At 39.9% G+C, this 17232-nt stretch overlaps 1 protein-coding gene and 1 long non-coding RNA gene across 4 annotated transcripts in view; one reads left to right on the top strand and one right to left on the bottom strand.

The window, feature by feature from the left end:
* Window positions 1-17232, top strand: part of tango2 (transport and golgi organization 2 homolog (Drosophila)) — a 214006-nt gene that overhangs the window by 79492 nt on the left and 117282 nt on the right. The gene's annotated exons all lie outside the window — the stretch shown is intronic.
* Window positions 5626-17232, bottom strand: part of LOC148145353 (uncharacterized) — a 28097-nt gene continuing 16490 nt past the window's right edge. The window contains exon 3 of the long non-coding RNA XR_015761233.1: window positions 5626-6172. This is a non-coding gene — a long non-coding RNA (uncharacterized LOC148145353). The remainder of the gene's footprint in view (window positions 6173-17232) is intronic.

Raw genomic sequence — 17232 nt, 5'->3', positions numbered from 1 at the left:
GGATGATTTTGTACCTGAACACCTCCACCTTCCTGACTGTGTCAGAATTAAGTTTCGGGCATGGCTGACTCTACAGTCCCACCCTTTGTCAGAACTTTTTTAAATTGCCAATTAATGTACACTAAGGTCTTCATTCTGTCATTGTCATGCAGTGTATACGACAGCTGAAACCATGTGGCCAACATGTCACCTCTGAGGAGAGGGGAATCTCTCAATCAAAGGCATTAGGACCTTGCTCGAAGAACTTGATATTAGGGAGGTGGTACCTTTGCCCTTGCCACTGAGACCCCCTGCCCCTGCCTCTCCATAACCCCCACATGATGAAACCCATTCTCCACTCCACCCCAGTCCCAACATATTACTTATCTGAGTTTGACGGTGCTCTGCAATCCTCTGACTCCACCACATGATTCTCCTGAAGTAGTCACAGCCTCCCTGAGCACAGGAACTGCTGCCCATTCATTTGCTGGCAGCTCTTCATGGGAGATTTCGATCCCTGTGCTCTTGATTTCAGGGCAGTGCCCATCAGTGGCATTCACACATCCTGATTGGCTTATAGTTCTATAGATCTTGCTGAAAATAGCCAGGCAGCAGGCAGGACCCCCAATGCCTGATATTATGAAGATGTGGGTGTACTATAGCTTTAAGAGAGTAAAAGCTAGCAGTGACAGCACCAAGTGTTCTCAATAAGACACAGTGTAACGTGCTCCAGCTAATAGGGTAGATGATTGGCCTAATTCAACCCTGTTTTGTCATTTCTAGGCAATCAGTTTAAATTATACCCTGAAAATTTCCAAATTCCAATCAAGTTTGAATTGAGTATGTTGACAATCTTAAAAGTCAATGACATTATCCGATGCTTTGGGGTATAAGACCAGGGAAAATTCAACAGTTGGGAGGAGAACTGCCCTGCAAATATTTATTAGAAGGAAACATTACCTTATTTCCACCTTCCATAATCTTTTGAGTCTGCTCTCGTTTAGCGTACACAACAAGATTTGGTTCTTCTTTTGGTTTCAAGTCAATGGATGCTCCACATTTGAATAAAAAATAATTTTAGGATATGGGATGATTTGACCCACCATTTTCTACTTTGAAAATAATGAGAATTGTTAGAATCTGTGCAAGGAAACTATTTACAGCATTTTGACTTGTTCCAGCTTTCTACGTTGGAATGTTGACCTTAACCAAGAATAATACATTCTTTTCCTTTTTGTATCTGACAGTCCTGTGTTTAATGTGTGGTGGGTCAAGAAAGAGATATGAAGCAACAGTAGACGTGGTTAATGTAGTGAAAAGAAATGTTAGTACCAAAATAAAAATGCTAAAAGTACAAAGCACCTATGTCAGTACCTGTAATCAAAAAGGATGCATTCTAAAAAAGCCATCCTGCAGATATGAAAACCTGAAGAAACTTAGAGGTTGAACATAGTTAATAGACAAAATCTTTTTCAGTGTTATGACATGGGGTAAACCCTCCTGCACCAACAGCTGTAGACTGCTAGTCAGAACTCACTGAGAGATACCTGTCTCGAGAAAAAGTTTGCACAGAGAAAAACCTCAACACTGACCTGGAGAGCCAATCTACCAACAAAGAAAAAGAGAAGATTCAATCGCTGGCTGGTTTTAAAATTTCAATTTTTCTGTCAATCTTAATTGGGAGTTTTATCGGACTAATATTGTAAAGGGGAAGTTAAAAGATAGGTTAGAGGAAGGAATTGTAAATAGTTGTTAGTTAATTATTCTCTGTTATTCTTTAAGAAATAAAGTTGTTAATTTTTACTATAAAAGCTCTTGGCGACTTGAATTTTTACAGATTGCTGCACGAGATAAATCTTTTTTGTGTTGCTGGTTTTAAATTAAGCAGGAGGGTTTACCCCATGCCATAACACTGAACAAGATTTTGTCTGTTAATTATGTTCAACCTCTCAGTTTCTTCAGGTTTTCATATCCGCAGGATGGCTTTTTTAGAATGCATCCTTTCTGATTACAGGTATTGACATAGATGCTTTGTACTTCTACCATTTTTATTTTGGTATTAACATTTCTCTTCATTACATTAACCACTTCTACTGTTGCTTCATATCTCTTTTTCTTGACCCACCACACATTAAACACAGGACCAGTCAGATACAAAAGGAGAAGAATGTATTATTTCTTGGTTAAGGTCAACATTCCAATTTAGAAAGCTGGAACAAGTCAAAATGCTGTAAATGGTTTACTTACACAAATTCTAACAATTCTCATTATTTCCAAAGCAGAAAACAGTAGATTAAATCATCCCATATCCCAAAATTATTTTTTTAATTCAAATATGGAACATCTATTGACTTGAAACCAAAAGAAGAATTTGTTGTGTACGCTAAAGGAGAGTAGACTCAAAAGATTATGGAAGATGGAAATGTTGCTGCCACTGAGATCATGTTTCATTCTAATAAATTTTTGCAGGGCAATTGACAGTATTGTGAGAACACTTTGTAGTGCTTATTGCTTAGCTAGAGAAAATTGATAGTAGTTGTCTGAACACTTCATATATTTTAAAATCTCATTCTCTTGTCTTGGAATACTGGAGAAGGAACATAAAAAAGGTGTAATTATCAACACTTTGTAGTCATTAAGAAGATAAATGTCAAAGTACATGGCTGTACTCTATTATGAGGAGTCTGTTCTCACTCACAGAAGAGGCTGAGTGAAATAATCGACCAGAACAGCTAGTAGGGATGTAATTGGAAAAGTTGTTTAGTAACCAAAACTGATATTACATTCATTGCGTAATGACTAACCAGAAATTTGAGTACTGATCATAAATTTGAGTACAGTGACCAAAAATGCAGTTTTTGTTGTGAAGACGAATTGTAAATCAGAAAGCCTCAAGGATTTTTGTAGAGTAATTGGAAATACCTGTTGGAAATTTTAAAAGGAAACAAATTAACCCTGAAAGGAAATACAAGTGTATGTATCTTTTGAGCTATTGCCTGCCTATAATGTCCTTTCTCAAATGATGTTATGTTCTCTGTTTGGAAACTCTGTTATGAAAAGAATATAGGTTGATCATTACCAGATTAATTGCACAGTTGGGATGTTTTATATTTCCAGCATTTTATTGCACAGAAAATAAAATTTAAATTCTTTGTTTTAATCCAAGCTTGGATAGTAATTCCACAACAGTTGCCTCTCACAAAGAGAATACCTGTCAGAGGTCCCATTCCTTCCAGTGTGAGGTGCTAGTTAGTATAAGTGAGGGTGTAGTGCAAGGAGAAATTCTGACTCTGCTGTGATCCACTGTCCTTCTCCTTTTAACCCACCTGTCATAACAGGGTTTACTTGTAAATAATGGCCTCTTGAGGTTAGTAATATGGCATAGCAGTCCATCAAGAAGCTTTTAGATGATGAGGGAAGTAGACTGGCAGACAAAATTGTAAGTAGACAGGCAGAGGCTGAAAGAACACAGCAAGCCAGGCAGCATCAGCAGGTGGAGAAGTCGAAGTTTCGGGTGTGACACTTCTTCAGGAGAAGAGTTACACCCGAAACGTTGATTTCTCCACCTCTTGATGCTGCCTGGCTTGCTGTGTACTTCTAGCCTTCTGCCTGTTTCCTTCGTATTCCAGCATCTGCAGTTATTTTTTGTCTCCAGACACATTTGTAAAGCAAAATGAGTTTGGATGGTTGGGAAAAGCCCATGGAGGAGGAGAAGTGTACGGGGAAACAATGGATCAGCAGATTTCTTTAACTTTGTGCAATGTCTTCTATTTCATGCTGGAATGATTCAGTGCAGTGCTTTATGTTTAATTCTCCACCTTGCCATTCAATGTAAGGTGTGGTTGAGATACTTATGCCCTGTAGTCATGTGCTATGATGCAGTGATGATATTTACAGCATATCTAATAAACAGATGCTGGCACAATGACTAGAGATTTAGTATAATATCCTCCTTTTATCCAAAGATGAAAACATGCCATACAATTATACATGGTTGTACAAAGGCACATGCTGTCAATTTCATAATTATACAATCTGGTAACATAGAGTTTGCAAAGATTAACATTTTATACTTCGATGATTTGGAGATTAGACAACTCTTCCTGATCTGGTGATTTCATAGCCATCTAGAGATGTACATATCATTTTCAAATTGTTTACAACTTGGTTTGCTTGCTCCTGGTTGCTATCATTCAGCATCACTGCAGAACCATTATCTTCAACATTTTATTTCTTCCCTGTGCATGATTGGTGTGCTGCACACTGGTCTAAGCTGGTTACTGTTCTCTGTTCAATGTAGCATGTTGATCAGTAATGGCTTTCTATGATGTGGGTTTGTTCAATATTTTAAACCTTTGGTAGTATTTGGACTTCTACCTCTCATTCTCTGCCCAGTACACAGTTTTCACAATCGTTGTCTACCTGTTCAGTTATTATCTATCTCTTTCATTCCTCCCTGTCTTTGAAGAAGAATGTCCTGTGTCTTGGAATAGTTGGACAATTGGTTGTTGAATAAGTTCATTCATGCAGACCTTCTATGTGTAAATTATTTCTGGGAAGGGTAATCTCCTTCTACAAGGAGAAAAATCTTTTCACATTTGCCATGGCAAGTCTACCGCAGAACTTGTATATTTCAACAAGATTGCTTTTTATTCTTCTAAATTCCAATGATTACAGATGCAACCTACTTAGCCTCTCCTCGTAAGAAGACAGTGAGTGTCAGCATTCTTGTTCAGCTACAGTAAGCATCATTCTTGAAATAGAATCTATTACTCCTTACTACCCATGCAGTACATGTGCAGTTGTAATGAACGTGGCTGAGATGAGTTGCCTTGTATTCTCAAAGGGCTCTGGCTATGTTTTGCCAGTTCAGCTCTGACTTGACATTGAATCTGAGATTTTCTATGCTGTACAACTAGGTCACTAAGTACAGACGTTCGTATCTTTAGGGAAACTGCTGAATTTTTTTTTAAGTGTATGAAAAATAGACTAAATATGAAAATACTAGAGCAGAATATTCTGTTGTTAAGAATTGATTTTTTTTTTGTTTCCTGAAATACCAAACTGAACACATTACAATGGATCAAAAATATCTGGGTGATGCACCTGGAGCTTAACAAGAACAGACAGGACATTTGAAAGGAGAAATATCCACAGCAACATCAACAGATTAGAGACAAGAAAAGCTGTCACTGAGGTGACAGCTATGTTCTGTCACAGTGTGTTAAAACCCTGCAATTCCAGAGTCTGGGACTGATCTGGGACATGATATATTCATTTCTGAATTAACTGTGATTAATTCCAGTAAAGGTTTTGGTTTTAAAAGTTGAAGTTTTATCGCAAAGGTTTGTGATTGCTCACCTCACCACCAACTCTCTCCCCCCCACCCCTACCCGAAAACCATTTATTGTTCAACTTCTGAACACTTGCAGGTATTCACAATTGAGTTGCTGGAACCCAACTGCTAATGAATTCTTGCGAACTTTCACATCATACATTCCTGGAACATGAAATTACTGCAGTTCTCTAGATCAATTGTTCTGCCTGCTCAGCTTAGTCTCTTAAGTCAAATGTGTACAAATATTAATGACCAAATTGCAGGTAGAGATGAAACAGAAGTTGAACATTCTATATGATAGAAAGTGCCTCTGGAGAGGGAAGAGTGCACCTGGGATTTGATTATTTGTTTTTCCATTTCATATTCCTCTTCTCTTGGGTTGATCACATGAGTGTGTCCTGATGAATTCCATTATTGCAGCCTGAAAATGATGATAGGTGAGGAAGGGAGAGAAGATATGGAAACCATCTCCTTAATAACATACTTTTTATTCAATTAGTTATGCACTATGTAGGATCATTGCAAGTGTGTGAAAATGGGAATATTACTCGGGATGTAGATCTGGAGTCTTATTGCCATCCCATTTTCTATTTCTATTTATGAGCACACTGTGCTCAGTGACTCAAAAAATGGACTCCCAACAACTAGGAACTTCCAGTTGTTGGAAGGACACATTTATCTTCTAAAATGTTTAAAATATGTGAGAAACCAGGAGAATGCAATGTTTCTCATGCTGTTTAAAGAGGCATGCAGAACTGTCAGATGCCTGCCTTTCTGGTTGAGACTGGAAAGAAGCAGCAGAGGATTAGGCTGTTCTTGGGCACTTTCCTGAAGCTCACTTGTTCAGCAAATGCCCTACAAGGAGAAAGCAAATGAATGTTTCAAAAATTTACCAAGTGGGAAGAAAATTCAACACAACAGTTCAAATTCTTTCATTTTTCTATGCATCAGTGTACGTGTAAGACATGGAAAATACATTTATGCAGTATTAATTCATCTGTGCAGGATTGCTTGATTTTATTGGTTGGAGCATTATATTTGAGCTCCAGCTTTAGCTCCCTGCCCTGCTGTTTGGCAGAAACCAGGCCGGGGCTTAAATAGATTTTGAATGTGGGTTTACCTGCTACTTTCTTTGAGATGATATGCCCACTCCAACTTAAAATCAGGATGATTGAGTCAGTTTATCAATGAATATTGTGTGAATGAGATCTCTGAATCTGTGCCTCACATATAATGCCAAGTATATCACTCCTCGTCTGTCATTTTCAGACAAACCGTTTTGTCTTAATGAACAGAATTATCTTTTATCTTTTGATTTGACTTCATGTAAAATGTAAAAATTACACAGTTCAGCTATCACTTCATTGCAGTGTGAGCCCTATATAGTCATAGAGATGTACAGGATGGAAACGGACCCTTCGGTCCAACCTGTCCATGCCGACCAGATATGCCAACCTAATCTAGTCCCACCTGCCAGCACCCGGCCCATATCCCAACAAACCCTTCCTATTCATATACCCATCCAAATGCCTCTTAAATGTTGCAATTGTACCAGCCTCCACCACTTCCTCTAGCAGCTCATTCCATACACGTACCACCCTCTCTGTGAAAATGTTGCCCGTTAGGTCTCTTTTATATCTTTCCTCTCTCACCATAAACCTATGCCCTCTCGTTCTGGACTCCCCCACTCCAAGGAAAAGACTTTGTCTATTTATCCTATCCATGCCTATCATAATTTTGTAAACCTCTATAAGGTCACCCCTTAGCCTCCGACGCTCCAGGGAAAACAGTCCCAGCCTGTTCAGCCTCTCCCTATAGCTCAGATCCTCCAACCCTGGTAACATCCTTGTAAATCTTTTCTGAACCCTTTCAAGTTTCACAACACCTTTCCGATAGGAAGGAGACCAGAATTGCACGCAATATTCCAACAGTGGCCTAACCAATGTCCTGTACAGCCGTAACATGACCTCTCAACTCCTATACTCAATACTCTGACCAATAAAGGAAAGCATACCAAACGCCTTCTTCACTATCCTATCTACCTGCGACTCTACTTTAAAGGAGCTATGAACCTGCACTCCAAGGTCTCTTTGTTCAGCAACACTCCCTAGGACTTTACCATTAAGTGTATAAGTCCTGCTAAGATTTGCTTTCCCAAAATGCAGCACCTCGCATCTATCTGAATTAAACTCCATCTACCACTTCTCAGTCCATCGGCCCCTCTGGTCCAGATCCTGTTGTAATCTGAGGTAACCCTTTTCACTGTCCACTACACCTCCAAGTTTGGTGTCATTTGCAAACTTACTAACTGTACCTCTTATGCTCACATCCAAATCATTTATGTAAATGACAAAAAGTAGAGGACCCAGCACCGATCCTTGTGGCACTCCACTGGTCACAGGCCTCCAGTCTGATAAACAACCCTCCACCACTACCCTCTGTCTTCTACCTTTGAGCCAATTCTGTGTCCAAATGGCTAGTTCTCTCTGTATTCCATGAGATCTAGCCTTGCTAACCAGTCTCCCATGGGGAACCTTGTCGAACGCCTTACTGAAGTCCATATAGATCACATCTACTGCTCTGCCCTCATCAATACTGTTTGTTACTTCTTCAAAAAACTCATTTAAGTTTGTGAGACATGATTTCCCACACAAAAAGCCATGTTGACTATCAGTCCTTGCCTTTCCAAATACATGTAAGTCTGTCCCTCAGGATTCCCTCCAACAACTTGCCCACTACCGAGGTCAGGCTCACCGGTCTATAGTTCCCTGGCTTGTCTTTACCGCCCTTCTTAAACAGTGGCACCACATTTGCCAACTTTCAGCCTTCCGGCACCTCACCTGTGACTATCGATGATACAAATATCTCAACAAGAGGCCCAGCAATCACTTCTCTAGCTTCCCACAGAGTTCTCAGGTACACCTGATCAGGTCCTGGGGATTTATCCATCTTTAACCGTTTCAAGACATCCAGGACTTCCTCCTCTGTAATCTGTATGATGATGCTGCCTCTTTAACAAGGTTATGTTATCCTTGATTTTTTACAAGAGGGGATTATAAAGTAATGGCTAACAGACACTGCCTAAGGCAACAATCAGAGGAGGCCTTTAGGTTTTTTTAAACGGTTGTGCAATGGAAGGGGAGGGGTCTCCTTCCTGTCGGAAAGTTGTTGTGAAACTTAAAAGGGTTCAGAAAAGATTTACAACTATGTTGCCAGGGTTGGAGGATCTGAGCTACAGGGAGAGGCTGAACAGGCTGCGGCTGTTTTCCCTGGAGCATCTGAGGCGGAGAGGTGACCTTAGAGGTTTACAAAATTATGAGGGGCATGGATAGGGTAAATAGACCAAGTCTTTTCCCTGGAGTGGGGGAGTCCAGAACTCGAGGGCATCGGTTTAGGGTGAGAGGGGAAAGATATAAAAGAGACCTAAGGGGCAACGTTTTCACGCAGAGGGTGGTACGTGTATGGAATGAGCTGTCAGAGGATATGGTGGAGGCTGGTACAATTGCAATATTTAAGAGGCATTTGGATAGGTATATGAATAGGAAGGGTTTGGAGGGATATGGGCCGGGTGCTGGCAGGTGGGACTAGATTGGGTTGGGATATCTGGTCGGCATGGACGGGTTGGACCAAAGGATCTGTTTCCATGCTGTACATCTCTATGACTCTATGGTCACTTCTCTCAGTTCAGGTTTTTACTAGTTTGGTTGGTTTCAGCAAGCAGTCAGAAGCTACTGGTAGCAGAGAAGCAGCTGCAGTGAAAAGAGGTTCCATACTTCAACAGAGGTCCTGCCTGAATTTTGTCTCTGAAATCTGTCCTGCCTTTAAGAACCAGTTGTCAAGGTGTATGTTTATGGGATGATGTGAGAATTGGAACAGCTTCATTAAGTTTTCAAATAGTTAAGTTAATCTAAATCCTGTTTTCTTTTGTTACTGTTTTAATCGTAATGTGTAAATAAATTGTTTTGCTTGAAGCCGAGTGGTTTGACCAGCTACATCACTCCTCAAATATCCACTATGCATCTGCCTTTAAAAGAATAAAAGTTAGGATCTGGGCTACCTTCTTAAAATATTTTGAGGGGGTCTGGCTTGGTCCATAACACCTGTGCGATCCCTTTTCTATGCATTCAAGCTTTGGGACTTTATACAGTAAATGAAAGACTTTAGCACTTGGCCAAAGCAGGAGCTTTAAGACAATACTGAGTTGGATCCCAACCATTTAGATGACCTTGAATGTTAACCTGACAAGTATCCACCAGTGAACATGATTCCACAATCTTCTGCCCAGTCATGAATTGGCAAGGATATAATAGTTGTCACTACTGCCAAAAGATTTAGGCCACATTCCTGAAATGAAGATCATAGCATATGATGGTCTCTGTAAATGAATTGAAAATAATTTAAATAATAGATAAAGGCATATTTTGCAGGTGCATGGAAGACAAATGATGTCTTTCCAGCTCTCCTCCTCAGTGTTTGTGGTGAAGCCATCTATCATATTGCTCAGGGAAGCAGTGCTGGTTTCTGAAATGAAAAGAAAAATTGCTGGAAATGCTCAGCAGGGTAGTTACCAGCTATGCAGAGCAACAAAGTTAACATAGCAGATCACAATAACCTTTTTCTGTTTCATCATGATCCAAACTCTCAGAAACAACCAATGTTGTACCCATTTTGGCTATGCCAAGTTTCATTAGAATACCTAATGAATATAAATCAACATAAAACATTTGAAGCCCTCAGAATGCACAAATATATTTTTCTTGAGTCTTAAAATTGAACATTCAACTCATTTTAACCATAGTTCAGATACAGCAATGTTTAATAAGTTTTTTTCAATGTTTAATCAAACTTGATAGTTTGTCATTAAATGCAACTAAAGATACAGGAAATATAAAGCTACAATGTATTCTCAGTTAGGACTAATCTCTAAATGAAGACAAAACATGGCATTAGAAGGACCACAACAGTAGCTTTATTTCCTGCAGTTGTTGAAAATTTGGTTGAATCTCCAGAACAAATCATGTCTTGCACATAAGAATTGGGGTCTGGCTAATTCTGACTATTGCAGTGATCAGCCAGAAGTGATCAGAGTCCTGATCTCACTCGTGCTCAAAAGTCTGCATTCTTTTACACCTCATACCTGAATGCAAATATGGAAGGAGTGTGTGTTTATAAACCTTGAGGCATCCTGTTTTCACTGTGTAAACCTTTATTGTCAGTCTAAAAGCAGCCAGTTCTGGGGTGTCTTTAATTCTCCATTGCAGAGCACAAGTTTGAAATATCTTTTTCATTTTATTCTTTAATATATTCACATCTGCAAGAAGTCAGGCCATGCTTACAGTAAATGTGATAATTAAACAACAATAACAAGTCTTATGGACCAGGCCAGGTCCCTTAAAATATTTCAAGAAGGTAGCCGAGAACCTAACTTTGTTATTTGGTTTAAGCAAGTATACAGTGGATATTCCAGGAGGGAATCAGCTAGCTAAACTATTTAGTTTTAAACAACAGAATTTATTTACAAAATTACTGAATGAAACACAAAGAACAGAAAACAGAATATCGAATAACTTATCCTGTCGGAAAACCCAACAGACTGTCCTAACTTAATGATGCTGTTCCGAAATACTTGCAACAATCCCCATAAACACCCCTTGACACAAAAGGTAAAATGAAACACAAGTTCTTACAGGAATGAAGTCAGAGAGAGAGGATTCAGTAGCCTTTCTTCACAAACACACACACAGCTGAATTCCACCCAAAGAATAGCTCAGCTTGGATAACTGGCCACTCCCCTTTCATTATATAAGTTTTTTTTAAACTTGAAAGCCTCCTCACTGAGGCAGTTTCTGTTAGCTGTAAACAAATTGACCCTAAAGTCCATCCAGCCTCAGACTTTTCAGAATCTGTGTCATTTACAACCTCTCTGGAAAAAGCCTAAGGACAACCTAACCTTGTTAAAGGAACAGCTTCGTCACACAATGAATATGGCAAAATCACTGCAAATGTCGAAAGGATATTTTGCAGTCCAAATTTGGAGTCCAAAATAAGTATGTCTTAGACTGCAGTATTTTGTGCTCGAAGTGGTGCAGTTCATGTTTCTATATTAAATAAATGTTTGTTTTTGCATAATAACAGAGATGGTGTCTTGCTATGAGCTTATTGAGGAAAAAGCACAACAAAAATGGACTTTTAACTACTAATCCGGTTTCATCTGGTTTAACTTACTGGCTGTTCTGCATAGTAAATATCTCAACTATGATATTGACTCTGATTTGTAAAAAAAAATCTGAATAGCAGTTTAACCTGGATGAAATGTTCCAAATTTCCATTGTTCAAAGTGGATATATGATATTTTTCTAATAGGTAATTTATCACAATTGACACAGATTATTCAACCACGTCTACACTAATTTATAAAAATAGTGCATAAAAGACACTTGTGACCTGAACGTTGTAATGGTCTATCTATCTCTGTTTGCTGATGATAGCCTGAACTGATCCAAACACATAAAAGGATGCCAAATAATTACACAAGAAAGAAATGATTATGCCGGTGTTGGACTGGGGTGTACAAAGTTAAAAATCTAACCTGGTGTTGTGTGATTTTTAACAAGAAAGAAAGAAATTGGAAAATGTTGTGGTGATAGGGGTTAGGTGAAGAATGGGAGCAGATGTGGAGCACAAACATTGGCAAGGATTCAGCAGGTTTCTATGATTGTGTGTGATTGTTTCTGGGTTTTACTTTCTATGTAATTATAAAGCTAACATAATGGCAGCTGGGTTGAATGCTTCTTTATTGCAATATGGAGTTAACCATGAATCAACTAATAATACAATTGTTAATATATATCAATATTAACCTGGTAGCTTTTAATTTTAATTTGCAACCCTGCCTCTGACCTGGCACAGTTTAATTTCAGAATTGCTGAATATCTGTGTGCTAAGAAAACTATCATAGAGTCTATTTGTTTGTGCTGGGATCACAGATCTTCTCATTGCTTTGTGAATTCTATGCCTTGATATACATTTTGACTTGTATCACTTAAATTTCCACTCTATCTCCAAACGTCAGAATAAGTTTTCAAGTTGTAACCTAATGCCAGCTCACCCCAAACCTTCTTTTAATTGAGAAACAGTCTGCTTTTTTTTATATCATTTCCTCATATTAAGCAATAGAACCTTGGAAAACTGCCTCCAACCACCTCTGTATTTCTGAGTTTATATTGAATCATGCATTTCCGAATTTCAACTGATCGTTTAACATGGATATCATGGAAACAGACCCTTCTGTCCAACTCATACAAGCCAATCAGATACCTTAAATTAATCTAGTCCCATTTGCCAGCATTTGGCCCAAATACCTCTAAATCCTTCCTATTCATATATCCATCCAGGTGCCTCTTAAATGTTGTGATTGGACCAGCCTCCTTCATTTCCTCTGGCAGCTCATTCCATGACCTCACTTCCCTTTGCATGAAAACATTGCCCCTTAGGTCCCTTTTAAATCTTTCCCTCTCATCTTAAACCTATGGCCTATAGTTTTGGACTCCTCCACCCCAGGAAAATGATCTTGGCTATTCACCATATCCATGCCCCTCACGATTTTATAAACCTCTATAAGGTCACCTCTCAGCCTCCAACGCTGCAGGGAAAATAATCCCAGTCTATCCAGCCTCCCCCTATAGCTCAAATCCTCGAACCCTGGCAACATCTTTATAAATCTTTTCTGAACCTTTCAAGTTTTACAACGTCCAGGGAGCAGGGAGAGCAGAATTACTCACACTATCATTCAGATTAGATTCCCTACAGTGTGAAAACAGGCCCTTCAGCCCAACCAATCCACACCTGACCCTCCAAAGAGTAACCCACTCAGACCCATTTCCCTCTGACCGATGCACCTAACACTATGGGCAATTTAGCATGGCCAATTCACCTGACCTGCACATCTTTGGACTGTGGGAGGAAACCGGAGCACCCGGAGGAAACCCACGCAGACACAGGGAGAATGTGCAAACTCCACACAGACAGTTGACCAAGGCTGGAATTTAACCTGGTACCCTGGTGCTGTGAGGCAGCAGAACTAACCACTGAGCCACCGTGCCGCCCCCTATCCTACTAGTGGCCTACCCAACGTCCTGTACAGCCACAACATAACCTCCCAACTCCTATACTTAATGCACTGACCAATAAAGGCAAGCATATCAAATACCATCTTCACTGTCCTATCTACCTGTGACTCTACTTTGAAAGAATTATGAACCCACACTCAGGTCTCTTTGTTCAGCAACACTCCCCAGGACTTTACCATGAAGTTTATAAGTCCTGCCCTGATTTGCCTTTCCAAAATGCAACACTTCAGATTTATCTAAATTAAACTCCATCTGCCATTCCTCGGTCCGTTGGCCATCTGATCAAGATTCCGCTGTACTTTCTTCGCTGTCCACCAAACTTTCAATTTTGATGTCATCTGCAAACTTACTAACCATACCTCCTATCTTCGCAACCAAAGCATTTATATAAATGACGCAAAGCAGTGGAACCAATTCGAATCCTTGTGGCACACCGCTAGTCACAGGTCTCCAGTCTGAAAAGCAACCTCCACCACCATCTACGACTGCAACAGTAGTAAACTTGCCAACTTTAAGGGCATTTAAATGGTCATTAGATAAACATATGGATGATAATGGAGTAGTGTAGGTTAGATGGGCTTCAGATTGGTTTCACAGGTCTGCACAACATCAAGGGCCAAAGGGCCTGTACAGCGTTGTAATATTCTATGTTTTATCCTCTGCCTTTTTCTTAGAGCCAGTTTTATATCCGAATAGCTGTTTTCCATGTGATCTAACCTTGCTAACTAGTCTATCATGAAAAACATTGTCAAGCACCTTACTGAAGTTGATATAGATGATGTCCACAGCTTTGCCCACATCAATCCTCTTTGTTACTTGTTCAAAAAATGCAATTAAGATAGTGAGACACTATTTCCCATGTACAAAGCCATGTTGACTAGCCCTAATCAGTCCTTGCCTTTCCAAATACATGTAAATCCTGTCCCTCAGGATTCCCTCCAACAAGTTGCCCACCACTGATGTCACGGTCACTAGTCTATAATTCCCTGGCTTTTCCTTACCACTTTTCTAAAATAATGGCACCACATTAGCCAGTCTTCAGTCTTCTGGCACCTGACCTGTGGTTATCAGTGATACAAATATCTCAGCAAGGGGTCCAGCAATCACTTTCCATCTTCCCACAGAGTTCTAGGGTACACCTGATCAGGTCCTGGGGAATTATCCACGTTTATGCATTTTAAGATTCCAGCACCACCTTCTCTGTAATATGGACATTTTTCAAGATGTTGCTATTTATTTCCCCACGTTCTCTATCTTCCATATCCTCCATGCCATGAGTTCATCCACCTTCCCTGATGGGTCTCTTGCATTGAAATAAATACACAATTCCATTACAGAGCCACTAATCTTACTCAACATTTTTTACACGATTCTAAATTATTCAGAAATACCTCATATATCAGACATTTTTGTGAGCTCTTGAAAACCAGTATCTTGCAGTTAGATCAGAGTTTATGAAATTTAGAACATCAGGAGATGAAAACAAATATTGTACTGGAAGGAGAACTAATCTCTTTTTTTTTGAAAAAGCACTAATGAAAGTTTGGAGGAGATTATAATCATAATTCTCAAAATGAAAGTGGATAGTAAGATTTGACCTACAGTGAATGAATTGTAGACTCTAGTGACTGTATCAAGTTTAAGGTCTAGTAAAATAAACATGGTCTTCAACACCATGATGAATGGCTTATGCCTGAAACATCGGTTCTCCTGCTCCTTGGATGCTGCCTGACCTGCTGTGCTTTTCCAGTACTACACTCTTGACTCTGATCTCTAGCATCTGCAGTCTTCACTTTCTCCTCCTTCAACATCAAACCCAATTTATGTTTCTCATCCTCATAAGTGAGGTCATTCACAATCTCAGAATTGTTATGGTGCAAGAGGAGGCACTTTGTCCCATTGTGTCTGTGAGAACATTATGAGCATTTTAACTGAGTGCAAATCTCCTGCCTTTTCCTCATAATCCTGAGGAGAAAGTGAGGACTGCAGATGCTGGAGATCAGAGTCAAGTACAGCAGGTCAAGCAGCATCCGAGGAGCAGGAGAATCGACATTTCGGGTATGAGCCCTCATAACCCTGATCTTTGTTTCTATTTGAATGTCTCAATTGAACCTGTGTCAACCGCACTTCCAGGCAGTACATGCCAGACCCTAACTACTCACTGTGTAATAATGTTATAATTCCTCCTTGCATTTGCCTCTTTTGCAAAATCCTTTAAAATGTGGTCTGTTTCTCAATCCATTTCCGAATAGGAACAGTTTCTCCCTGTCTGCTCTTTCGAGACCCTTAATGATTTGAAAACTTTTTTATTAGATCTACTTTAGCCTTCTATCCAAGGAAAACCATTCAAACTTTCCTGATCTTTCTGCACTTCCTCCATTGCATTCCCATCCTTTCTATTGATGGTAGGCAGAACTGTATGGACTACTGGGGTTTTAACCAGTATCCTGTGTAAGTTATATATATTGCTGGTTTTTGTAAAGATTTGTAGCTCAGGTGCCAGTTGAAGTTGTTGTGGGTATGTTTGCCGAGCTGTGAATTTGGTTTGCAGATGCTTCGTCCCCTTTCTAAGTGACATCCTCCGACATCAAAGGATGTCACCTAGAAAGGGGACGAAACGTCTGCAAACCAAATATTTAGCTTGGTGAACATACCCGCAACAACTACAACTGGCAACCGAGCTACAAATCTTTACACAAACCTTGAATACCTATGGGTGAGAGGTGCTAAGATAAACAAGGAAAGCTGAGGATGTCACATAGGAAGGGGATGAAACATCTGCAAACCAAACTCACAGCTCAGCCAACATACCCACAACATATGCCCATATCAATGAAGCCTAGAATACCACCTGCTTTATTAACAGCTCTCTCTATCTGTTCAGCCACTGTAAATGACTTATGTACACATACACATATGTAAGGTAAGGTAACAGACTTCTTATAAAGGTATAGTCTATGTGCAGTTCTAACTTTAGGAGTGATGACAAGCCTCCATGATTCTAACGGTGTTTTGGTTTGACCTGGACTACTTAAGTTCCACAGTACTGAGTGCGACAAAGGACTTTCTAACTGCTTATTTTTGTCAGAAATGTTGACACTGATGACAATCAATCAGACAAAGCAACCTGTAAAAAATGGCTGTATATTACCAATAGCAAGAAGCTGAGGAAAATCCAAATGTTCTTGGTCCTGTGGAACATTTCAGTACCAGGATATAGCTCAAACTTGATTGAACAAGGAAAGTGCCCTATTATGTAGGGATGTTGACTGTTGCAGCCCCATGTTACAGCTCCAAATTATTCATTGAGCATGTTCTAGGATTCTGCAACTAGTCTTGAGTTCAAAATACAATCCAACTGTTTCTTTGACTGTTGGACAGTGTTCCTGCCTCGTTGAAGAGAATCAAAAGGGGCAGCACGGTGGCTCAGTGGTTAGCACTGCTCCTCACAGCACCAGGGTCCCAGGTTCGATTCCAACCTCGGACGACTGACTGTGTGGAGTTTGCACATTCTCCCCGTATCTGTGTGGGTTTTCTCCGGGTGCTCCGGTTTCCTCCCACAGTCCAAAGATGTGCAAGTCAGGTGAATTGGCCATGCTAAATTGCCCGTAGTGTTAGGTAAGGAGGTAAATGTAGGGGTATGGGTGGGTTACGCTTCGGCGGGTCGGTGTGGACTTGTTGGGCCGAAGGGCCTGTTTCCACACTGTAAGTAATCTAATCTAATCTAATCTAATCTAATCTAATGTAAGCGTTAGGTGCATTAGTCAGAGGGAAATGAGTCTGGAT

Source organism: Chiloscyllium plagiosum, unplaced genomic scaffold (genome assembly GCF_037043375.1).
Source record: "Chiloscyllium plagiosum isolate Xiang-an unplaced genomic scaffold, Cpla_swu_hap1 HiC_scaffold_24, whole genome shotgun sequence".
NCBI lineage: Eukaryota > Metazoa > Chordata > Chondrichthyes > Orectolobiformes > Hemiscylliidae > Chiloscyllium > Chiloscyllium plagiosum.
The sequence above is the reverse complement of the archived record's forward strand: the minus strand, read 5'-3'. Positions and strand labels throughout refer to the sequence as shown.